This window comes from Puntigrus tetrazona, chromosome 24 (assembly GCF_018831695.1).
Source record: "Puntigrus tetrazona isolate hp1 chromosome 24, ASM1883169v1, whole genome shotgun sequence".
In the NCBI taxonomy this organism is placed as follows: Eukaryota; Metazoa; Chordata; class Actinopteri; order Cypriniformes; family Cyprinidae; genus Puntigrus; species Puntigrus tetrazona.
In genome coordinates, this window is record NC_056722.1 from 16,087,130 (window position 1) to 16,113,990 (window position 26,861).

At 36.0% G+C, this 26,861-nt stretch overlaps 1 pseudogene; it reads left to right on the forward strand.

Annotated features, from left to right (window-relative positions):
- The window catches only part of LOC122330220, a 135,998-nt pseudogene that overhangs the window by 51,645 nt on the left and 57,492 nt on the right, over positions 1-26,861 (forward strand).

Sequence of the window (26,861 nt, forward strand, 5' to 3'; positions counted from 1 at the left end):
CATATCTTCTGATGGTAGGAGTCTTGTCTTATGGGCTTGTCAGGCTCACTTGCTGCAATGCATGGCTGATATAAAAAACAAACAGACCAACACTAGACTTTTGGGTTTTGTATTACATAAAATATGTTATTTATATAAGTTTCCTAAGTATACAGTTTCCTATGTCATTAATTTACATGTACTCAAAAGAACTTACAGTAGCGAATCCTTTTTTACATTCATTTCTGTATTGATGATTTAGTATGTAGCATTTGATAATAACCTTAACAACATTTCCAGATGCTGGTTCTGTATACTGGTTAATCAGGGTTTCCCACTCCATAGCATAAAGATCATATAACATCATTTTTATTAGAAATTTGGGATTTTCATCACTTCTTGAAAGAGCATTAAAAATAGGGTGATGGAAACAGGCTTGTGTGTGTATTGTTGAAATTAGAGTAGATTCACGTAACGTTTTTTAATACGAAGTTTTACATTAGCGTGATTTATGATATGTTAATGAGCAATGTTCATTAAGCGTTTATTAATCTTCCTTAAAGAAACAGATCACTTAAAAATAAAAATTGTGCGCAGAAAGTCGAGCCATCCTAAAATTGTGCGTGGCTTTTCTTCTTTCAGACGAACACAGTCTGAGTTTTTAAAGGCATGTATCAACTTACGTCATGCATCATACTCCTAGTCATGTGAAGTGAAGAAGGTGAATGAAGTAATTAATGCCAGTTCTTTGAGGGTGAACTATCTCTTTAACATTTAAAGCTGTATAAAGTCTCTTCAGTGTGAAGGCACATGAATTAACAATAACCTGTTAAGTACAAATTTACGCAAACAGTTAGAAATAAATTGCAAATAACGCACTGATAGAAAAGTCTCAAATAATATTAACTTCAAAAAAACTTTTGCTGTTTAATGTTGCCAAATTTAAACTTATTGCTAAGTATTTCCAATTTTTTGAGTGGTACACAGATGCTCTCATGTTGTAATCTCATTTTCCAATTTCGACAAAAGCATTTGATGAGTAAATAAATGTTATGGAAATGTTATGGAGTTTTTTCCCTCAATGTTTTCTTTATTACTAAAGTGGCAACATTTGGTAACAATACACACTCTATGTAAAGTGGTTTTGTCTCATTTAGTTACAAGTTTGTGTTGGGCTACTCCTCTGTAATTTTGGTTAGAAAACTTGTTAGAGAGTAACTTTGCGCCAAAAGACCCCAGCATTTACACAGCTGTGGCTTGTCAGATGTTGCTTCTGTACTTAAGAATCTTTGCAAAGGGGCATGACATAATGTCTATTAAAAGAAACAGTCATTGACAGTTCAAGAGAAAACAAGTTTAAGAGCAAACTAAAGCAAGAGTTCCTGCAGTTTTGACAGCCATGACCTTGAATGCTTTAAATTGCTTCCATGCTTTGGGCTTGAGTTTTGGAAAGTGCCTGTTTTGTTTTACATCTTTATGCTATTTTTATATGGACGTTCATTTCTAATGTGGCTCTTTACACATTTGACTCTTGAATGAAATGTTTTTGCAACAAGATTATAGTTTTACATTTTTTTTTTTGTCATAAAATGACACCTTGAACGTATAACAGTGGTGCCCAGTGTATTCTGAAAAAATGTGAAAGAAATGTAAACAGAGCATAAATGCCTACAATTAGCTGACATGAGTAGACTAGATTGTCATTCAGTAGCCCTGAAAGAATGATATGAATATATATATATATATATATATATATATATATATATATATATATATTATATAGGTATATGTATATATAAACTGCTTCTCAGAAACAATGGAGTACCACATTGTGTGTCTCTACATTCACTTACGAGTTCCAGGCTCGCTGAAGTAAGGGCTATCCCATAGAGACATGCAAGATTTATGGAGAGAACATTGTGGTAACTGATGCTGTGGATCTTTAGGGAATTCTGGCTTCCTTTTGTATGCTCGAGATGCGCTTCTTCAGAAGAAAAACAACCCTGTCAGAATTACAGGAAGCTTTGTTGTTCATCAGTTACAACTGATTATTAAAATAAAAGAACTTTATTGGAAAAAATGTTCTGATTTATATATAATTCATTTACTAGGTTTGTAAATTATTCCGTCATCATTCATTATGGATCGCATCTATCTGTCTGTGTACTGGATCTGGAAAGTATGTGTGTGTCTGTCTATCTTTCTATCTATCTATCTATCTATCTATCTGTCTGTCTGTCTGTCTGTCTGTCTGTCTGTCTGTCTATCTATCTATCTATCTATCTATCTCTCTGTCTGTCATCTATCTCTGTATATCTGTATATCTGTCTATATATCTTTTATATATTTATATATAATGTATTTATATAATTTTAATTTGTATTTGTTTTACATATATATACAATATATATACTGTATGTGTGTGTGTGTGTGTGTGTGTGTTTGTAAATATATCATAGTGTATTATTTCTACAGTTACAATAATTTTATATATTTAATTATATCGTTATGTGTGTAATGCATATATAAAATATATATTTTAACTGGGGAAGATAGTCCACTAATGCGTTAATGTGAAACTACATTCCAGAACTGGAAAAAGCAATGACCAGTAGCACGACTTAACAAAAGATAGCATTACTGGAACAGCTAACCCAGCAGCTATCCCATTACACAGAGGCAGGTAGGCAAAAGATCTTAGACAGGCCAAGATTGAAGCTTTGATGTCAAGGCCAGAGGTTAATATGAAAGGCGCCACAGTGAGGGCATTTGATATGCATATCATCTGCCACACAGAAACAAACACAAATGCACTCAGGAGCTCTCTCAAACTGAAGATAAATATACGGTGCTTTGTGTGTGTGTGTGTGTGTGTGTGTGTGTGTCAGTCGAAGTGAGGCTAACGTGTTGCTTCTCTTCCTCTGCGAATATCGAGCCTTGGATCCACCGATTCAGAGCTGAGGGCACCGTCGATTATTCACAGCTGACCTTTGACCGGCCAGAATGAACTAATCGTGGGCGCAAGGTAATGGTCAATTCTTTCCATAACTGCGTGAAACTTCATTAGGACTACAGTAATGCGAATGAGTGCATAGTTGTCAGTGTGTCTGCCAAGCCTTACATTCAGATAGTACTATATTTTCAGCAACACCAAATTGACACCCACTGAGAAAATGTCTGGTGCCAAGTTTCCCATGATTAGCCCAATAGTGACACACAATCCGAGTCCTCATAAAACCACACAATGAAACCTCAGGACTTTTGTGGCAGACAAAGAACAGCATAGACCCACCACACCGACAGATACTTTGATAAAAAAAAAAATCGCACCGTGAATGTGAGAATAGGATCGGATTTCTGTGTCCAGCTCTAATTAATGAGTGTGATGATTTCCACATAGACTTCGCACTGTCCTGCCATACATCTTCAGCCAAATTAATCTCATATTCCCGATCTGTCAGCAGCCTGGATGGTCTCCAAGCAATTATTTTGTGACAACCGCAGAAATGGTTTGATATGAGGCACTGTAACAGTTCATTCACCCACAGGGCCGAGCGGTAGAATAATTACTTTTTCTGGGAGAAGCAGGGATTACCATTCACTTCACTAGTGATTCATTGTATCATGAGCAGATTGTTTTTTTTTTTTTACTTGAAAGTAACGAGACGGAAAGTGTTAGTTAGCTCTCAGAACCTGTTCCGAAGTGCAACACTTCATTATCAAGTCTGACTTGGCTAAAGAGTTGAGTTTGGGATCCTTTGTTCTCTCCAAACCCAAACATCAAAAACGTCTTGCTGGTGTTACAAAAGAAGTGCATGTCAGGGTAATGGTTCAATTGAAAAGATTCTTTTGACCTCCTGTACAGTAGGAAACACTGGTTGAGTTTTTCCAGACATTGCGTCCTCATTGTTTTCCTATAATGAGAAAGCTCAATCACTATGTTCCAGCTAATGCTTTAGTCTGTCAAAAGATTGTCTTGTACTTTAGGGTTCAGGTTTTGGAGACAGCAAACCTCTCAGACAAGACAAATGCAAACAGCTGGAGCTAAAGGAATTTAGTATTGCTCTTTAGATTGAGGTTGGGAATTAGGGATGCACAATAAATCAGAGTCATATCAATGTCAGCCGACAAATTAACTATTAAGTTTAATGGGCCAATATATTTAAGGGGATAAATTATAGCCACACAATCATGGAATGTAAAATAATTGTGTACATATTTTATAATACATTGTATATGTTTATAATGCAATATTTTTTAATTAGAATGACTTGTTTTTTATTACAATAAGTTTTAGGAAGTTTAGAATGTAAAATATTTATATTACACTGTATGATATTATATACAATATATATTTAATATTTATATATATATATATATATAGAAGTAGATTTTTATATAAGTAAATTTTTATTTATTTATTTATTTATCTATCTAATATATTTATTATCTGCATCAAACATACATTAACATTGGTTATCATATCAGTGCATATAACTTTTCACTTAATATATTTTTTGTTTATTCTACATTTATAATAGAATATATTTCAAATTTAATTATTTGTACATTTTCCATTTATTTTTATTAAAATAAAATTTTGGAAATGTAGGATTTAAAATGTTTTTATTGAGCTGTATGAATATCATATGCAATAGAAAACTGATTTTAATTTTTAAATGAAATGTCAAATTATTTTTTTTTGCATTTGCATTTGCATTTTGCATTTGCATTTTGCATTTTGCATTTTTTTGCATTTGCATTTTGTCTCATATATCTGCCTTAAAAAACATTAACACTGGTTATCAAATCATTGTGTATTTTTTATTTCTGTATTTCTGTATCTGTAAAATTCACAGAATTTTATTCCAACTAATATTTTGGCTGTCTGCCTTAAAAATACATATTAGGTCATCCCTACCGAGCACTGTATTATGGTCTTTTCTAGTTTTTTATTTTATTTTTTTATAATAGAGTTAAAAATCACAGTAAACAACACTGTTTATGCAGGTCAGCTAGCTGTGGTTTATGTACATCACTGTGGATAGCATGAGTCAGAGGCTGTGGATCAATGTTGTTCGAATTGAGCTGTGAAGACGAAAACAAAATTCTTGTTTTCGTCTTCTTTTGGAGGAACTCCATGGTGCTCCATGGGCTCGACTGGTTGTCCCTGGAGCAGATGGGTTTGCAGGGCCCAAGGCCTCACAAACGCACCCACAGTCTGGCCTAATGGACTGTGTGAAGGTTCTCCAACTGAGCTGCTGCTTCATCAAGGTCACTGAACAACAGGGTTCTCATGAAGTTACTCAGCAGCTCAAGGAACATTCTGCCAATTACCAACAGCAGACTGAGCAGACCTGTCAAAGTACAGGCACTTAGAATGTGAAATATTGATATATGCCTCTACTGAATCACATACAAATATAAAAGCTGTTGTTGTACCTTTTATACATTATAGAGAGAGAAGGGGAGAGATAGGTAGACAGACAGGTAATCGGATAGATGTGATCATTACATTTCATTATAATGTGAAAAAAAATGTAATTAAATATAAATATAATAAATATTTAGTTTGGTGTAACCTTATGCAGCTTTCATTGTTTAATAAAACATATTATTTAAAAAATAGATATAATTTTCAGCTACTAAGAATGAATTAAAAGAACAGAAAGGTGAAACTTATTTTTAACTCCATGTGTTGAATTATCATCCCCATCAAACAGAAAAGCAAAATAATCTTAAACATCACTGCAGTGGCTGTTATTATTTTTGGTGTTTGGTGTTATATTTATATAATAATATAACCTATATAAATAAGCAAACTTTCATTTTTTGTGACCTTGACATTGCTTGATTTTTTGTATTCTCATAAATGTGTCCCTGGACCAAAAAATGGGTCAAATATTTATTGTATGCCAAAGATCTTAAAAGATCATGTTCCATGAAGAAATATCGTTAACTTTCCAGCTGTAAATATGTCAAAGCTTAATTTTTGATTATTAATATGCACCGCTAAGGTCTCCATTTTAAAGGTGATTTTCTCAATATTTTTAAATGCACTTTTCCATATCTCAGCCAAATATTGTCCTATCCTAACAAACCATAAATCAATAGAAAGGATATATAAATCTCAGTATCGAAATATTGACCCTTTTATTGAATATTATTTGAATAGGAATATTGTTCCACAACCAACAAAGGCGATTTAAAAAAGTTGCTGACGCACTTGGCCAGATCACGTAGTGCCCGACGCCCCTCAGAGCTGCATTCAAATGCAACTACAAAAAGAAATAGTCATGAATAGCCGAGAACGAGCTCAGTACGTTCCGAATCCCTCGATATTGATAGCGTAGCTGCACGGTCATTACAGAAATAATGGCCTAGTAGTCCGTGCAAAAGAACCATTGATAGCGAGAACCTCAAAAGGTTTTAACGGTAATGCAGTGAAACACAATCAATAGGCATGTCGATTCAGTAAGTGGACCTTAATCACAGCAACCTGATTTATCATGTACTCTCTTATACAATAAGACAGGCTCCACTTTCAGATTACGTACCATATTGTTTTAGCAAATGTGTTTGTGCTTCCGACATTCACAGATGGATGTAAAATCATGTCGGACGGATATGCGATTTGTAGCTCCACACATAAATTACATTTGAGATTAGAGTTGGCAGAACACTATATTGCTACACTAGATTACATGCTCGGTCCTAGACGTTTGGAGGAGCAATTTGACTTGTTTTTCGTTTCCCAGAATTAAAATGCATGCAGCATTTACAGGCCTGCTGCTCCAAACAAGCATCTTATCCTTAGGCAAGGTCAGCGTTGGCTCATTAAAGTGACAGTAGGCTGCACACTTTTTTATAAGAGGTTTTTGGCCCTAACTGATTAGACTACATCCAGGTGTGCGGATCAAATAAAAGAGCCAACTTGAACTGTTACGCCAGGTTGTGTTAAAACCGGATGTGTATTGGGAGCATATTAATGTGATTTATTCAGCAATTAATTTGGCAATTTAGTTCCCAATCCTCTGTTTTATTTATAGTCTTGTTTATCTCTGAAAAAGCTCGAAACATTCCTCTCACAACATTGGCCAATTGCTATTGCGCATGGATTCATTCGAAATGTTGCAAGCCATAAAAATCTCCATTTATAACCACAATGCCCGCCCACCCTCTGAGGCAACTTGTGCTCTGATTCGGTGGAAATTCATGTTTTTTTTTGGTCTTTTCTTTCAGAAATCATCTCTTCAGGCTACATTTGGAGGATCTTTCATTGATCCAGGTGGGTGAAAAAAAAAGTCTATGTCTGTCTCTATCTGTCTTTCTTTTTTTCCGGAATCGCTCAGACAGCGCAAACACTCAGAATGAGACTAACAGGTGTTGCTGCCACCATGTGTGAATGCCAATTACAGTGGCTTCATAAGCTTAGAGAAAAAAACTCTGCCAATTTAAAAGTTGTCAGTTTGGCACAGTGCTGACGTGACTGGCGTTCTTGCCCGTGGGCTGGTGCTCTCTGTTAAATCCATATGTAAACTTTCCATGGACTCCATTTTGGATTTGCGCGGTTGGGGAAAATATTCCCAGCTCTCGTTTGTATGGCCTGATGTCTGTATGTGCAAAATTTAATGTATCAATGCTGGCAGACTGGTTCGTTGAGTCTCTGATACTGGCTTTGAATTGGGAATTAAAAATGATGTTCACTAAATAAATATGATGAGGCTGATAAGGATTAGAAAATCTGAAGGGCTGGTTATACTCTCTGTGATTAATCATTGGAAATTGATGCAATGAAGTATTTTATTTTATTTATTTTATGTGTTGCAACCAACATGAAATAAATTAAAAAAGAACAAAAAGTGTCAAAGAAGATCCTTAAGATACATTTTAATATATTAGCAATTTTCATAATATTTATTATGTTTTTTGTCCATCACCCCTGAAAACAAACATAAGAGAAGCGGTTAAGAGAACGGGCAGATGGATATTTATTTAATATTGCAATATCATGTGATATCTCATATTTTTGACCTTTTCATAGCAAGGCAATGTTAAAATATTGCAATATATTATTGTAATAATTTGATCAATATGATACAATAATACAGTATAGCAATATAATGAAATATGTAGCAAATTATTTAATAATAATAATTATATTTATTTGTAAAAAAAAATTCAATTACATTGAAAATGCTTTTAAACATTTATTTAAATAACAATTAAGATGCTTTTGCTCACTTGTGTTTATGGCGTGTTATTCATTTTTACTTTAAATTATAAAATTGTAAAAAGTTTTAAATTACAATATAACCCTTTCCAAAACCACATAAATCCAAAAAATTAATACTAAGCATACATTTCTTACAACTTGGCACGAGTTTGAAACTAAAAAAAATAAAAGAATGAATGACTGTGAAGGTAATTTTGTGGTTGTAAATCATTGCCAGTGTGAATGCCACTTTAGATGTTCTACTTCTATAAAAGCGAGAACAATCAAATCCTATTAATGAGACTAGTTTAGAAGCCAAATGGACCTGAATGAAGACCTGCATATCTCCCAAATTAGACCTTATTCCCTTAACAAGTTTCAAACATAATTACCCAGGAGTAACCGCTGTCCTGTAATAGCTGCAGCAGACAAGTTACTTTCCCTCTCTTATTGCACAGAACATCTTATAACCCTGTAAATAACCATCCAAACACTGACATGCTTGAAAGTTTATTTGAAGTCTTTCCCGATGGACTCTTTTGAGGCTTTTTAAAAGAGCCAAACACTGGCTGTTTAACAATTTCAGCATCACGGGGTCTCCTCAAAAAGACTGACCTCCTGGGGAAAAGAGCAAACAGACCAGACCCAACTTTTGAGATGCCTTTTGTTCTGACCTGCTCACAGGGAACCGGCATCACAAAGATGAGCCCTGCCATTGCTCTCCAGCCAATCCTTTCCCCCGTAATAGATTTCCTTCACTTGCCTCACAGCACGGAGTCTTGTGTGTACTTTTCTTTTTGGTCTTTTTATGCCCTATGTCACTGCTACAGCTGACTTTGCTGAAGGTTTTTCTGAAAAGAGAAATTCTCTGATGAGGTGTTTTGAGGAGAGCTTCCCAATTTAGCTTGACCCGAGGCCCAATTCCAAATACTTGTAGGTTGTTTGTGTTTTTAAGCATTCACGACTTTGATCTGGGGTAAAAGTAACAGTATGGCATAAATGGTGTCCCCTTTTGAGTTTTTAATGAGGTTTTGGTTTAATAAGGTTTATTCATATTTAGTTTTTCTCTCTCTTTCTCTCTCTCCTTGCACAACAAGTTTCAGGAAGACCGGTGCGATCACAGACGACGGGATAATATGAATGATTCTGGCAATACGGTGCAATGAGCGAGAAGTCCTGAGACCTGAGAAGGAAATGACCTAGAAAGTGCTGCTTTTATCCTTCATTGATCTCACAGAATAGAGCTTTCTGTAGCAATGATGCATCAGCAATGGGAAAAATAAACCCGCAGAGTGACCCATCATGTGTCTGCAACACCTCCGCTAGTGTTTAAGAGCAGTGTTGTGAAGCATTAAAAGCCTTTTAATGGCAGGATAAATGTGGCGGCACTATAGCAGATGTATAATATGTAATCATATGGACATGGGCAGGGCACATTATATTTCATGGGTCATTGTGCAAAGCGAGTGTAATTTGTGTCTCCTACTGTATATGAAACTGTATAAAAATGACGTTAAAATTCAAATAGCTGATGCCAACAAAAAATGTCTTTATTATACATAGTTAAAGCAAATTAAAAGGCTTATATTTTATTATTTTGGCAAGCTCATCTGCACTGAACATTTCTTTAACTATAATTTTTATTCATTTTATTTGTATTACCACATGTAGTAAAAATAATTTACCATCTGTTGCATTTTCCTCTCTATAACGGTCAGCTTCATTTTCATTTTCATTTTCCATTCACAACATGTTTATATACATCCCAATATATCATTATATATGTGTATATGTGTGTGTGTGTGTGTGTGTGTATGTGTTTATTATCCAGTCACGTGTTTATATGCATGTTTATATGCATCCCAATAAATGTCAGTTTATATATAGTGTGTGTGTGTATACAAATTATAGATAGATTTGTAACATTCAGTAATTTTATTGTTAATGATACTTATCCTTTATTACATTATACATTATATTATATATTATAAACACGCATGCACGCACGCACACACACACACACACACATAAATTGTAGACAGTGCCTGTGCTGTTTTTAAAGTGTATCAGATGGAGGGAGTGGGTGGTGACTGTAGATTGAACCCTTTTTGGCCTGCTTTTTTTTTTTTTTTTTTTTGAACAAAGGTTACTGTCTATTGATCCAGAATGAAGTTTGGTATCATAATTTACCATGACTTCAGTTTCCTGCAGGTCCCTTCACAATAATGAAAAGCAGATTCAAATCTGCAGAGTTTGCTGAAAGAGACCCCTTTGGAAGGTTGGACAGGTCAGATATACTTTAATGAAAAGTGAATGTCTCAGACTAGTTTAATTTTCTTAGAAATCTTCATAATCGAAAAAAAGAAAGAGGTCACGAGGTGATAGACACAGCGAAATGAAGGAGTGGTTGAAACTGTCAGCGCAAAGTTACATATCGTATGCGAGTTGGCAAACGGCTGACAGGTCCAGATGATGTCTCCTAATGCCTGTCCTCTGTGTAACGTTGTTGTTCTGTCAGGCTGTTGTCCACAAGAGAGATGAGAAAAACAGGTTTTCTGACGTGATTCAACAATGTAGACCTGCTTGTTGATAGACAAACTTCTGATGGACTAGTCTGCACTGGATTTAGTCTCAGGCTCCCCGTGAGCTGCCTGACAGGAAGTCACTGGAATCAGTATCCATCTCATTTAAATACTAAGGCTGAGAATTGCTGCATTCTTTTAAATATGCTTGCTTTAAATTAATCAGGATATAAATCTGAAAGGCTTAAAACGTGATTTTAATTAACTAAACATTTGAATAAAAATAAGGAAATAATTTATTAAAACGGCTGTTTAATGGGAAGAAAACAGCCAAATGGAAAAGTGTTAAAGAAAGATATGAAACCATGCACAGAGAAGGTTTAGATTTACAGTATTTACATAGAATATTGTGATAAATGTCAGTTTATATGTCTGCTAGTGTCATGCTGAGTGTTAAGTTATGGTAATTCAATGCTTTTATTTTTCTCTGAAATTGCTATTAAGTATATATTAATTTAATTGATAAGGCTAGATTTGTGAGTTAAAAAGTCGCAATCAAATTTATTTATTAAACAAAAAAAAAAAAACATTTTAGATTTCTAAATTTATTTGTCACAAAAAGTAACATTTTCCTTTTTATTTTTATTATTTTATTCCGTGTGTAAAAACGTGATATTGGCACTTTTGGTAGTGACCTTTACCGGGGAGAATATAGATACTTGCCTCTTGTGGATGTAGTTTCTTATATCAACAGGATTCTGAAACCCAGATGGATTGAACAATATCTCATCTCTCATTGGTCAAACGACAGAGGCGCTTGAGAAAGAGCAGCTCTATTGTTCAGTCTTTATGGTATCAGTCTACCCAGAGTCTACCTTGCTCAGCCGATTTTCCTCCGTCGAGTCTGCTCTCCCTTGAGCATTTTGCATATTGTACAGTAGCAGCACTCCTAGCGCCACTGATTAATTGCCTGAATAAATGCATTGTAGTCACTTCATTGTATTTCAAGCTTGACAAATGAACGCCAGAGCCTGTTTCCCCAGTACGCCTCTATTCAGCCGTTTTGCCAGAGTAAATTTAAATCAGTTGTTAATATGCAACAGAGCAATTGCCGTCTTTATGCTTGATGCATATGCATAACTTCAACACTGTGTCATTAAATAATTGAATATTTAGCTCTAAGTGAACTGGATGAGGTCTGGCTGCTCGGGATAGCCTGGTATCCTTTTGGCATGCTCGAAGGAAATGAGCGGAGGCGCTGTGAGGTGACGTCTTATCCGAGTGGCTTGTTGACTGCTGGCCTCAGGTTAAACCTGTGTGTCCTCTGCACCACTGCCAGCCCGCTGTGTCTGTTCAGCACACACGCGCTCATAATGCTGTGCATAACGCTTACTCTCTGTTTAACGCAGCAGTATAGCTCCTCAGCTCGTGACAGCTGTCTCTCTTCAAACGCACCGGCCAGGACCTGCCATTTACATTCACTCCCGCAGCAAATATGGTAATCATTGTGATTTAAACCGCTGTTTAGCCGTTTGCTCTAAGGGTATATGCCCACGAGCGCAATTCAACTCTCCGCTGTACTCACACACATGCACCAGCGCGTTTGGTTCAGCAGAAACAAAGCCATTACCGTGATCGATGATTTTATCGGGTTGCGTGGTGCTGTGACTCCGGATCCTTTGTTCATTTTATCTCGTTTAGCCCAATTGCGAGTGGCGTTGTGAACTCATGAATATCGATAAACATGTTGATGTTGTTTGGCTAGGTAATATTCTTAGACCATTTAAGTCACATTATTTGATTCGTATTCACACATTTAACTCTCTCTTTGGTACTATTTATAAACCGATATTGTGCGCAAAATGTGTTTGAATTGTGTGTACAGTTAGCGATATTTTTATGCAGATTGCATCAAATAATAATGCAGTGCAACGCAGATATCAAAAGGCAAAAATTATTAAACACCTTGTAGATCTATATTTTTCACAGGCAAGATCATCCCAGAATATAAACACAATGTGTTTCGCATTAAATGGTTTCACATAAAAAAATCATTCACCCCAAACACTCAACCTTTTAATATTACCGTTTTAAATGTATGACGACACTTTAAGTGTTTTTACTTTGTTTAAACATTTTGTCGCTCTGTTTAATGATTGAAAAATGGATGGCAAATTGGCAAAACTTTCATTTTGTTCACATATCTTTTTTCACATATCGTTTTATTATTTTGAGAGGTGATTATTTTATTATTTAAAACATATGTAAACCTGACAGCCAATTCTATGGATGTTTTGCCTCCCAGGTCTTTGAACCTCTCACCTGACTAAAAAGTATGAATATAAAGCCAGTTTTATGTATGGGCAGATATTTAAACTTTTACATATTATTTTATTCTGATATGTTGAAACTGAAATGCCAACCATAAACTAAACCAAACCAAAAAAACAAAATACAGAAAAAATGATTAGTTTACATGAATGATTGAATAAATGACTTAAATGATGAGTGTACATTTGATAGTTTATCAGATATTTTAATCAGATATATTTATTGCCTTTCAAAAATTGTTTAATTCTGAGATGTCAAAACTGTAAAAAAAAAAAGAAAGAAAAAAAAAGTTAATCATTTACAGATACATTAAGAGAATAAATTGCATCTATAAAATAAATGAAAATGAAAAAATATTGTTACAATACTAAACAAACAAATAAAAATTAAGTTGTCGATTGATTGATTTTACTCAAACATCAAGATATGATAAATTGAAAAGTTAAAAAAACAAAAGGAAATTTATTCATCTTCTCTCAACTTAAATCAAACCGATATCAATGATATTTTACCATAATTTCACTCAATAGCAGTTTTAGTTTGTAGTTCTTTGAACCACTTATGTGTCTGAAATTTTCCAATAGGTTTTAACAACAGCAATTTGTGACTAAAAGTATGATCTGTGATTAACATTACTAGTCTGTTGCATTAATTACACACTTTCACACATCAAAATGAATTTTTTAAACAGTTGTGTGCTTCAAAGTTGCTAATAAGTGGCCACAAGAAACCTTGCAAGCAGACAGCTGATTCAATAGACATTTGAGGATAAACTGTGCTTGATTAGACTTATCAAGATGCTCCTGATTTCATATTTATTAAATAGCAGGAGTTTGTGGAATAGTGGAAAGGGTTTTGCCTTTGGCACGCTACATCATTACTTTTTCATATAATACACAATATATAGTCGAAGTAAAAGAGACAGATTGTCAGTCATGTATTTCATTAACCTCTCTTACTCACCGTCACTAAAACAATTACATGCACTGATCAACAGAACACTTGCGCTAATTTCAGAGAGCGGCTGTTTCGATTGCTTCCAGTTACTCTGCCATTTATATTCTTGAAATAACTGAACATACGAGCTCCCCTCAGCGCTCTGTATACTGTAACTTCATCAGATGTCTGATTAACAAGGGACTAGGCTTGGACCGTGGTCTAATATGCCAATTACAGGCTGATAATGGCTACTTAGCAATATACTTCAGCAAATGCTGCTGGATTTTTTTCCATTTACATATATAATGAGTGGAGATGTATTAAGTTTTGCTGAAAAAAAAATCAAAAATCAATTTCGGATAGGATTTCTGTGATATATGATGTTTCAAAGTCATTTACAAGCCACAGTTGCAGTGCAGGATGAGATCACCTTAAATCTCCACACTTCAATGCATCGTAATTATGAAAATGCACGATTAATCCAATTGAGCAAGATGCGGTACTTTGTCATCTGTTGACTGTCGCCTGACGTGCCGCATGTTGAAATGAGCAGAATTCACTGAATACCCAAAGCGTGCCTGTGGTTACATTCTTCAACTCAGATAATACAAGCATGCACACCAGAAATGCTTACGATCATTTATGCATGCTTTGTTTTGTCTTGGCAATGTAAATTCCAGGCAGAACTCGGAGAGAGCCGCGTGGTGGGCGACTCAACCCACACAGTGCTGACTGGGTCTCTCTGGCCCACCTGTTCCTGACAATGACCGCTCAGTTCTGGGGTCTGCACTGGACCATCTGGAACAATGGAGCGAGTTTACCATACAGGAGCGGTGGAACTGTAAAGACATTAAAGTGTGCTGAAAAAACTGCTGATGTTGTCTGATGTTATATGTAACCAATTGTATAACCTCCATAAAGAAAACCTTTTGAAAAGCTGAAAGAGAAACTGTTGAAAACAAAAGCTGATTTATATACCGTGTTTTTTGTGTGTTTGTTTTAGTCTACTTGTTTTCTTCATTGTGGTGCTACATATGCAATGTAAGTGAAACCATGTTAGCGCATTTAAGGCATAAAGCAAAACACAAAACCAATTAGAATATGTAAGTGTGTTTCGTAATAGCCTAACTCCATTGTAATTCCAGTCAAAGTTTTCCATTTTGCAATACCTGCCGCTTTCACACTCACTGATACAAGAAATCGCATGAATTCCTAGCCACTTTACATCTTTATATAAACAGTAATATTAACATTACCATACAAATCTAGAACTTTTTAGCCATTAATTAACTTTCAGATTGTGTCCACAAGAAACCAGAGCTTTCCCTATCCAACTCTTTTTCCTTGTCCCAAGAAATATTTGTGTCTACACAAAACCAAGAAACCGACACAAAGCAAATAGTTTTACTCTTTACTGCACTTCCTTCTCGTTATTTTCTACTCCTGCATTTAAAAATAAGATGGATAGATTGATGAACACTTTTTCATGAAATGGTTAATGTTAATTTTAAAAGACATTAAAAGGAAGTCAGAAATTGGTTGGAAATACCAGTTGATGCAAATGGAGGATGTTTTACTGAAAGAGCAATTTTATGCTGTGCTGGCATCTACCTGCCTCTTTCCCATTATTCACTTTTAAAGAATGCCTTGTGTAAAAATATCACAGAGCGTAGATAACATTCAAGTTGTTAATGGCCAAGTTCAAGTTGGTTAATGGTTACGTTCAGCATTATTACATCATTAAATAGCTCTACTGATGAATGATGCCAACTACCGAATGACATTGTTTAGACTATCCTGAAAATTCATAATGCAATTTCCCAAAGTGCAATTTAACCTAATTTGTCAAGGTAATGGTTTTAGTAATTACATTTAATTCACATTTTACACCATTTTTGCTGAGCTAAACGCAACACCTCGAGTGTTTGACGACTACTACCTCTGAGCAATTTGTGCTGGCACACACAAAAACCGGCTTTAAGACATCCTAATGCTGTCCTCGCACTCTGAAACATTCTGCTGATGTGCAGTTTGTTTGTGTGACTGACTTTTCTCAAAATAGCTAGTTTCCAGCCTAGGATATAAGAATGAAGTCTGTACCTACTCCTTCTGCCGTTCGGTTACAAAAGTTCACAAAATGCACAGTTAAAAACGTAGTGTTGTGCCTCAGCGCTGCCTTGCTATAATTATGGCATACGACAATGCGCTTTGAAGCATGAAAGCGCGTAGTATTCTTCCCTCAGCAAATGCCAGCCTTCTTTCTGCTCCTTCCTATCATTGCGCTGCTGTTATGTCGGGCTGAAAGTGCTATATCAGTTGCTAATGGTTATTTTGACACATTAAATCATCTTTCATGTCACTCTGGATGTGAAGGAGTTTCCTGTGTCTCCGTCCCTCAGCCTATCTCTCTGTCTTGCGGTGGAGATTTGGCATGAATGGGCCTCTTGGGGAAACTCATTCAGCAGCATGACTGAGCAAGACAACGCATTTTCGGTCCTGCATTTGCACATTCACACCTTGCCGCCTTCTAAGTGTCACTCGTAAGATTCCCTGTTGGCTCGAGGGAATGAGAAACCGGATTTTTTTACTTAATATTAGCCTGTTTCAAGGGTCACGAGTGCACTGCGTCCTGTTGAGCCTCGGGGCCGGGGTGACATAACAATCCCGTCTCATAAAGCCTTGATCGAAGACTCTCCAGACGGAGTAACATCTCAGCCGGCAGCCACAGGGCTTCTGCTGTGCTCTAGATCACTTCAAAATGAGGTTACTGTCTAGCCGGAGTCGTGCCTCCTTGGGGAATGATAATTTCTTATTAATTTTTCAGTTCCGGAAAGGATAAAAACGGTCGTTGTGCCTTTGTAGCATTTTCTCTTAATTGTTTTTGATAGTTAGCCGCTTGCTCGCTCGGCAGCAGCTTGAAATCTCGCACACCTGGATCCGAGCCAGAGATCTCATGGTCAATAAGTGCGAGGAGCTCATTTGATATTAAAATCCATTTGGAGGCAGTTGCAGACATCAAACTTGGCATTATCCAGCGTTTCAGTGCCAGCGGTGAAATGTGAATGCAACCATAGACTGTGGACGCTGTCATTGTCTCCGGGACCCTCATCTCTCAGTGAAGGACGGCACACAGGCTGCCTCTGAAAAGCCTGTTGTTTTTCCCAGAATGCCGGGGAGCTGAATACAAGTGATTATCGTCCAAGATCTGCCTGCTTTGTATAGCCAAGTTCATTTATCCTCTCAGTGACAATCGATAATACCTGGCTAAACACAGAGATTCGATTAAAAAAGAGTTTCTTTTGCACTATATCCTAGAGCTTAGTAAATGTAAAAATCATTTGAGGCATAGATCAATTGTCTGATGTAGCAGATCTGGGGTCTTGTATGAATGATGAGCTCTCAACAATGCCCTCTTTAACAGCAAAACATGTCGTTTCATGATGTTCTTCTTATGTGTGTTTGTTTATAGGAGGCAGAATGGCATTGTGATGAGTTTACAAAAGGAGCCTGTTTCAGTCGAGGCAAATCTGAGGTAAGCACATCTGAAAAGTACAAAACTGGGGTGGTACCTATTAAAAAGGTACTAATATGTACCTTTTAGTTGCTAATTTTGCTTTTTACGCATCCTTTAGGGATATAAAGTTGCACAGTCACAGCTTTTATACCTTTATTTTTGAGAGCATTTTAAACTCTCAAAATATTTCAGATTTTATGGTTAAATTGAATAAAGTGTGAGAAAAATTCATTCTTGGACATTTTTTTGTAAATTTTGGAAAGCTCTGAAGGTCTACTTTGATTTAGCAAGAATGTATTAAGTTCAAAATTGAGGGTAAAATGTTTCAGTTAAAATAAAAGTTGTTCTTTTGAGAAATCCAATATATCATGGTTTCCATAACATTTTGTAGCAGCATAACTGTCTTCAACATTGATAATCACTGATGATCAAATGTTTTTGAGCACCAAATTAGGCATATTAGAATGAATTTTTGAAGGATCATTTGACACTGAAGACTGAATTCTTTGTAGTCACGGGAATAAATTACATTTTTAAATATATTGGTAAAGAAAACAACTATTTTAAATTCTAATAATATTTCATAATATTACTGTTTTTACTTTATTTACTCAATGTAACCTTGGTGAGCCTAACATATTTTTTAAAAACATTTTAACACTTTTTTCAGAATTTTGATTGATTTATTATGAATGTTACTTGAAATCTACCTACTATAAAACTATTGACTTTTTAAACAAAACGCTTTTAAAAGTTTATTGAAATCTTTTCATCTGTAGCTATTTATTACCTTTTTATGCTTAAAGTAACATAATACTGATCCTGACAGAAACCACTAAAGCGGCATCCTGTTGCTATAGTAACCACCTCAGGCGCAATTTCTGTTACCATTTCGCGCCACATGCAAATATGACCTAACTAACTAGTAATCTGACCTTTTGTGGTGACTGAAACATTGTAATATGTTTCAGACCTGCCTTTTGTTTTGACTTCCATTGGTAGGGAGGAAGAAGATGAATTAAAACCCCCAAACCCCACTGTAATTCTCATCCTGAATGAAGGTTATTTTAAATATTACCTGTACTTAAGAAAGCAATCGCCCTCCTAAAATAGCTAAGCCATTATTTATGGCATCGCTCTTGCTCATGCATTCCCACGTCTCTTCCACTTTGCTATGGAGCCGTTTCCATGGCACTTCAGTACTGACTCCCTTGTGTTTTTGAAGGCTGACTGAATCAGATCAGATTTGTGCTACAAAATGTTTCTTAAATCTCCTTAATATTTCACTTACTCCAGCTCTGTCAAACATGAGACGGAGGGTCCCCCTTTGTTTTATAGTAGGCTACACTGAGCTGAGCCATTTTAAGTCATATGGGAGCTGTATAGGGACTGTGTTTGGGATTGCCGGCCATCCTTCCAGCCTGGGCTGAACCCAAAGGTGTATTTCTAGCGTGCCCCGCGCGGTTTCAGCCTGTGCGAACGGCCCCACGAGTGTTTTTTTAATTCGCTTGTGAAATGTGTTCTGAAGCTCGTAATAAGATGGATTACTGTGAGCAACATGTGATTGTAATTCAGAATCGCAAAAGGAGGCTGTCGTAACTTGCTTGCAATTGGGGAGTCTTGCTGCATGGGCTGCACATGTGGTGGCTCAAAATATCTCTAAAGTAATATCTGGTTCCAAAAAAGAATATTTGGTTCCAAAAAACTTGCAGACTTTCTTTTTCTGAGGAACACTGAAGGATGTATTTTGAACGATGTGCTGGTTGCTCTTTATCATGCAATTTCAAACTTCAGAAAGCACACAAAATCACCAAAACCATACTAAAATGATGTATTTTGGATGTTTTTTTGAAGTGATACGATGGCTTAAAAATCTTCAAATATATATTTATATTATTATTCGGACAGTTTGAGTTTTATTTAAATTAACCGTTAGTAACATATATAGTAAGTAACATATGTAGTAGTTGTGCGTATAATAACATATATATTTTGATCATGATAACCACAGTTAAACCCTTTAATGGTCTCATAAAAATACATACCTCTGTACAGTTTTCGTGCATCACCATTTTTACATACCTTACTGCACGTTTTGCTGTAGTTTCAAAGAGAAACATACACTGAGTGGAGCTAAAACACAGGTTCAATACGTAACCCCGGCACATTTTGAAAAAATGTAAAAAATGTAGTCTTAACCATAAACCTACAGCTAAACCTAACTTTACCCATGAGTAATGCCTAAAATCATCTGAAAATATAGATGAATGACAGTGATGTGCATGCACCAAACATTAATTGTAAGACTAAACTTTACAAAAACTAGAACACAGAACAGCTTGGTAAAGTCAGGTCCGGCTGTAGTTAGTGTTACTAGTTTTACAGTAAATCCATGGTAAATGATCACGATTTGTAAACTAAAAATCTTCTGACTGTATCGTTGCTGATTGTCAGAGCTTTTCAATCTGGTTTTAAACTACTTTAAAGTCACTGAGTCATTTGTGTTTTTAGCTGAATTCACATGCTTCACAATGATCTCCCAGCACTGTTTAGTGTCGCGTGACCAAGACTCATCAGCGAGTAAACGCATTTTCTCTAGTGTGCTTGCGCTGCACTGCGGAGCTTACCAGGTAATTGGTCCGTGTGGTGCGGTTCAAATGAGAAGTGCTGTTTCTTTCCACTTCTGGCACATAAACATTATATCGAACATTTATCTAACCATTGTGATCGCCTTATCAGAGAAAATTAAAATGCGATAATTATCTTTTTTCCCTAGCCCTAGTGACAGCTTTTTAAGATCCCTCATAAGGTGATCGCTCTGAATCATTCAGACCAGATCCGTGAACCGAATCAGTCGATTAGTTAATTGATTAAACTTTCTAATAATTTCACAATGCTATCACATGGCTTCAGAAGATTTTATATTTACCATGCGATTTGTATGGACCACTTTTATGAAGCTTGAAAGGCTCAAAGTCCTCAAAAGAATGACCAGTTTGATTCTTCAAAATACTTTTTTTTTTTTTTTTTTGGGTGCGTGTTCCAAAAGAAAGAAAGAAAGTCGTGAGAATGAAACAACAGGGTGAGTAAGGACATAATTAATTTTTTATTATTTACTATTCCTTTTAAGGTTTTTGTATTTTTATTTTACAAAACATTATCTTTAATTGAATTCTATGAGTAATTGTCTCTTTCAACCACTGCATCTGGTTTCCTTAAGTCTGTTGTTTCAAGAACAAAGAAAAGTGTTTGATGGAGTGAATGGTGTTCTGTCGACTTAGTATTGTTTGTAATGCAAACAGTGCATAGCAGCCACTATATTACACTACGGAGTGTAGCCATCTGTCAGGGGTTTTCATAAACATGTCACATCGTGATGTGGTAGGCATATTAAATCTCAGTTTATTTACGCATACAGCAAAGCACTGCCCCCAGGCAAATTGCATTAGTAAATGTAAATCATCCTTTTCTTTTCAGGACTCCGCTTAGTGTAGGGAAATGAACGGCTTCACGAGTTAACAGCCATTCTGATGAGCAAATAAAGTTGACCCCTCAAGCACTGCCTTGGAACACCTTTAAATCAACAGAGAGCGAGACAGGGTTTCAAGTACTTGAGACAAGAATGATTTACTGCCTCCTAAATTCTCAAAAGCCTTGTAAAACACAAACTGAAGCATTACGGTTCAAGAAATCCTGCAGCTGGACTAATATAGCAGAAAATCCGATTGGAAGACAAATGTAACCTAGCTTCTGTACTATAAAAGCTTTGAATTTCTGGAATTTGCCCAAAAATCCATTAAGAGAAACCAGTTCACTCAGTGATCATTTTACAAAGACCACCTATTACAGTGGGGAAACGCATAAGTATTTAGAACTGTTTACATTTTTTTGCAAAGATTACATTTGGGAAGATTTCACATTAAAACAATTCAAATCAGACAATAATGATCTCATGAATTTGGCTTAAAGTTGCAATTAAATAGAAAAGGTGACAAATCTTTTCTTCTGTATTGGCAATGCCAGTGTCTCTTTATTTGTAGAGCACAATTAAAACAACAGCTGTTGGCCAATGTGCTGTGCATAATATAGGTTAATACTCAATAAGATGAAGAGAAACAAACAAAGAACAAACAACAAAAAAGCAACTGCATCAGTTAAAAGCATTTTAAACAGTCTAAATGATTAGAAATTGGAAGCCAGTCATTTCACTGAAAGATTGGCATTTTTTTGTTTGTTTGTTTTGTTTTTTTAATAAATCATGAATTGTTGACAATAAGACCAGTAACATCCATATTCATGTTGAACTAAAATAACTGATTTCACTCGTTACAAATATTTGTTAAAATATATATTATATAAATGTAATATATTCTAAAAAATAAAAATATGCTTTTTTAAATATAAGTTTAAAGATTTGTTAGCTTTGTTTTTTTTTTTTAATTTTCCATTTTTCCTTTTGGTTCTATAAATGTTTTTATATAACTTTTGTTAGATCACCCAAAAATTAATTATTTATCCACCCTTAAGATCTTCATTCATCTTTGGAACTCAAATAAAGATATATTTCATAAGAGAAGAAATTGTTGAATAAACTTATTTTAGTATACTTTGCATGCAAAAAAGTATTTTTACAGCTTCATAAAATTAAGGTTGAACCAACGATGTCACATTCTGGGCCTTGAATGTGTCCGTTACATTGCTGTCTATGCATTTTAAAGAATTTAATTTGTCCTCCGAAGATAAATAAAGGTCTCATATGCGTGAGGGTAAGTAATTAATGGCAGAATTTTTCCTTTTGGATAGACCATCCCTTCAACAATGGGTTTTCTATTCATAGTGTGTTATGATTTTGCCCACACGTTTTTCTGAGTTGGCTCAATTTTGCATTTGTAACGCTAAAAGTCAACATTTTTGCTACTGCTTACACATCTTCTCTTATGTCCTTTCACAGGAGGAGTGCCAGAATTACATCCGTGTTCTGCTCGTCAACGGCGACAGGCTGTTTACATGCGGAACAAATGCATTCACTCCAATTTGCACCAACCGCACGGTAACGTAAACACATCAATGCACATAATATAATGGCTTCCTAACCTGATGTTCTAGCTCCATCCCAAGTTTCCTCTCCCACATTGACCTCCTTTGACATTTTCATCGTTGCGTGGGTTGTGTAGCATAGCATGTGGTATTTCAACCAAAGCCTGTGGTTTATTTCAATAAACTTTTGTTCATGCTTCACCTCAAAAGAAGCTTTCTTGAGATCTAGACAAAAGAACAATAACAATAACAACCAAAGCCCATTTTTCTAATAAAATGGGAACTTGTACTATCTCTAAGTCTCTTGTCCTTCGGGGAAAGTTCACACTTGTTATGCAGGTGTTAAAGCGAGTGTTTGCGCTTTATCTTTCACAAATTTTTCCATAGCATAGTTGCCACCTATCGCAATAAACGCCACTCAATGCGGCTGATTGAAAGATAAGCATCTCCGCCAAGCACATTTACTGACATCCCCCATTATTCCCCCTCACATCGCCTAGTTTTCATTCATGCATGTAAGTCTCTTGTGCTCGAATCCCTGAATTTGAATGACTGGATTACTCTTCTATCCTTTCCTCAAACCTGATAATGATGATGACAGTCGATTCGCGTACGATGGCAATCATCTCCTCGGTGGCTCTTTGAAGGATGGCAGGAATTATTGACTCAAAGCTAAATCACCCCAGGGATTTACCATTATAAGTACCTCGTGCCAGCAGGAAAGGACTTAGCGCAGCCAGGAAGGCACGAGCGAAAAGTCTCCGCCGTGTCCTTGTAACGTCGCCAGTAAGGCCGCATCTTTAAACAAGCGGCTATCGAGGTTGTAGTGCCGCTCAAACACAGCTGCCGGTCTCCTGAAGAGGCGTCTTTCAACCCTCTCTATTAATGTGCATTATGGGTAGCGTGGTCCATATCTGGCGAAGGCTTCCGAGTGCTATTTGTCAGAAGGTGTTCCATCAATAAGCGCCTTTCATCTTTCTTCGCGCCCAAGAAAAGGCACATCCGTTCAGGCGTTGGCTCGAGAGAAATATCTCCTGGCACCGACGCTTAAAAAGACTGCTTAGTCTTGCCAAACATGCAAATTCGCCTGACTTTATTGCCAGCTAAATGGGCTCCGGGTCCTGAAGGAAGCCGAGACACTTCCAGCCATTCGTGGAGGTTTTCTTCGAGCCAACATCAAGGATAATCCCCCTTTACATTGATTACACAGGGCAAGTGTTGTGGCCGTCAGCTGCATGTAAGATAAAAGCATTCAAGAGAGGCCACACAGGATCTAATCCGCCTTCGGGACAGACCGATAGGGTTGTGCACAATGCAGTATGTCAGATTTCCTGGTACAAAAATAAGCTAGTCACTGAAGGCATGACATTTCGAGCTGCATAGATAAATTTACTGCTGCTTGAGACGTATTGCTCAATTCGAAAACCATTCACATGTCATTTTTCTGGTAACAGATACCAGATGCATACGGAAGGTAGGAGCGTCATTATAACAGAAGCTTTAACTGGATTTTTCAAACAAGTTTTTGATGCCAAATTTTATCACATTTTTAAATATGATGAACAGGATTTGGCTGTGCTCTCAAAGGAAACAGCACTAACCGCTCTTCAAACCCTCTCCCTTGAGAATACTGCGAAAAATTATTTTCTTTATCGCTTTTCATCGCAAATATATAAATATTTATGAATTAAGATATATTTATTCGACAAGCAAAATGACCTATAAATTAAAATCTTTCCATTTTGATGCATTTAAATTTTTTTAATTTAATTTAATATCTGGGGTTATTTTGTTTACCAAGTAAATGTATGACATTGTTTTTTGCCTTGATAACAAAATTTGCGGTCCTCACAATCAGTGGTTCTTAACCTTTTTGCCCACAATAATTGGCCATGATTTTTTAATGGATAAGGATTTACTCAAAGCCTGGCCTGTATACATATTTTAGAGCTTGACCAATATCCACATCCACAAATCACACTTTTAAAATGAAGCTTCATCATAAATCCAGGTTTTCCTTTCCTATATGACTGAATGGCTAACGGGGTGATAAAGACATATCTTGATTTTTAGTTGTTATAGCTTGTTTCTATGCTTGTTTGGTCTGATTGATCTGAAAGTCATTTTAAGGCCCTTTTGGAAATTTGCAGAGATTGATCCTTGTTGAGAACCACTGTTTTAAACCCTATATGGTTCACTAATGGCTTCTCAATTAGTTCAGATGAAGAATTTTCTGGATGTCTCCATTCACCCGCGTGAAGGAGCAGAAATTGGTTAAAAAAACTTGGACGAGCAAGAAAAGTCATACTTGCATCCTTTGGTGGCAGATCCCTTGTGCTTATTGTATACAAATGGAAATTACCTCCCTGTCATGGTAGCTTCCCATTGCTGGCTAAATGTCACGCTATGCAAGAATCAAGGCTTTGCCGTACTGCGCATATGGACAGAACGGGTGTGTTGCGAACGATTAGCATTTAGCTATTGCAGCCGCCACTAGGCGTGACAACCAAGTAATGAGATAAACATTTTTGCCGTCTCACAAAATAGCACACAACATGGCTGGAAGTAGGCAGAGCGTTTCAGCAGTAATAAATGATTCGAACGGTGAAATAGTTTTCACTACCACATCAGCACCTCGCGTAAACAAAAATTAGAACATCTTGAGATTTTCAGCCGTGGAAATGTTTGGACGTATTTCTGTGTTCATACTCAAAACAAACTAATAGTGCTTTCAAAATTATTTAAGGTCTGGCTAGAATGTATTTTTTCAATTTTGTATCCTGTTGGTATTTACTAAGATATATACCATTCAGGTATACGAATTCCAGGTGTCTGAATTCAATCTCTGTTTCTCTGTTTCACAGCTGAATAACCTGACCGAGGTCCATGATCAAATCAGTGGGATGGCACGGTGCCCCTATAACCCTCTGCATAATTCCACTGCCCTCATAACTTCCAGCGGGGAGCTGTATGCTGCCACAGCCATGGACTTCTCCGGCAGGGACCCGCAATCTACCGCAGCCTGGGAGGACTTCCACCTCTGCGCACTGCCAATACAACTCCAAATGGCTCAATGGTATTGTATGAAATATATTTTCATTCAATTATGACATCACGAGAAGTCATTATTAGCAATCAAGTGACTAATTGGAAAATGTGGCAGATGTTGTTTCTTGAAAGGTGTAGTTCACCTAAAAATGGAAATTCTGGCATCATTTACTCACCTTCATGTCATTCCAAAACTGCTTGAATTTCTTTCTTTAACACACATTTAAATATTAGGCAGAATGGCAGCTTCAATAACTGGTCACTTTTGTTGTATTGAAAAAAAGATGTAATAAAAGCGGCTGGTTGTGGAGTCAATCTCTACCATTATGTCTAACATTGGTTTTTGTGTTCCATATATATAAAGTTCCGAACAACAAAAGGGGGTCCAAATGATGACATTTTTTTGGGTTGGGGGGGTGAGATGTAAGTTTAAGTAGCACATCTGTGAAGAGCTCTGCTTGGTTAATTAATGCAGTTGTTCTCAATGGGTGGTTTACAAAATAGGCTGCGTGTCTGTTCTGATAAGGGTTCAAACATCTGCAAGAACAAAGCTAAATGCAAGTGCAGCTTTACAAGTAAATGTATATTTTGCAAAAGTAAAATAAATGCACTCATGATCCTTTCAAACAGATGAGAAAGCGCTGGATTGTTTGATGTTGACTTCAGATGGTATCTGGCAAAGTTTTGCTGTGCTTTGGTATAACATCAGTCATATTTTTGAATGCAGACAAATGAGCATATGCCAACATGAGTGGGATGTGCAACATGCAGTCATCCATAAAAACGATGAACAACACTACAATAAATGAACTTTAACTTTACTTTAAGTCATCTGTTGTGTCCAGCTGGCTTATTTTTCCTGCATTATTGTATTAGATTTTGGCACAAAAACAAAATTCTCTCATTTACTCACAATCATATAATTGCAATCCTGAATGACTTCATTTATGTTCTGTATAACACAAAAGATCATTTGAAGATTGTTGGTAACCAACAGTTTTAGTCACAATTTACTTCCATTATATGGTCAGTATGTACTGTATGTATAAACATATATAATAGATACATTTATTCTATATAAATGTATACATTTATATATAATTAAGAAAAACATTATGTTTATAGATTAAATATTTATATATATATATATATATATATATATATATATATATATATAAGAGAGAGAGAGAGAGAGATACACATGTAAGCATTTTCAAAAAAATACTGTATGTGTGTGTATTTACATGTGCATAATAAATATACACCATATACATAT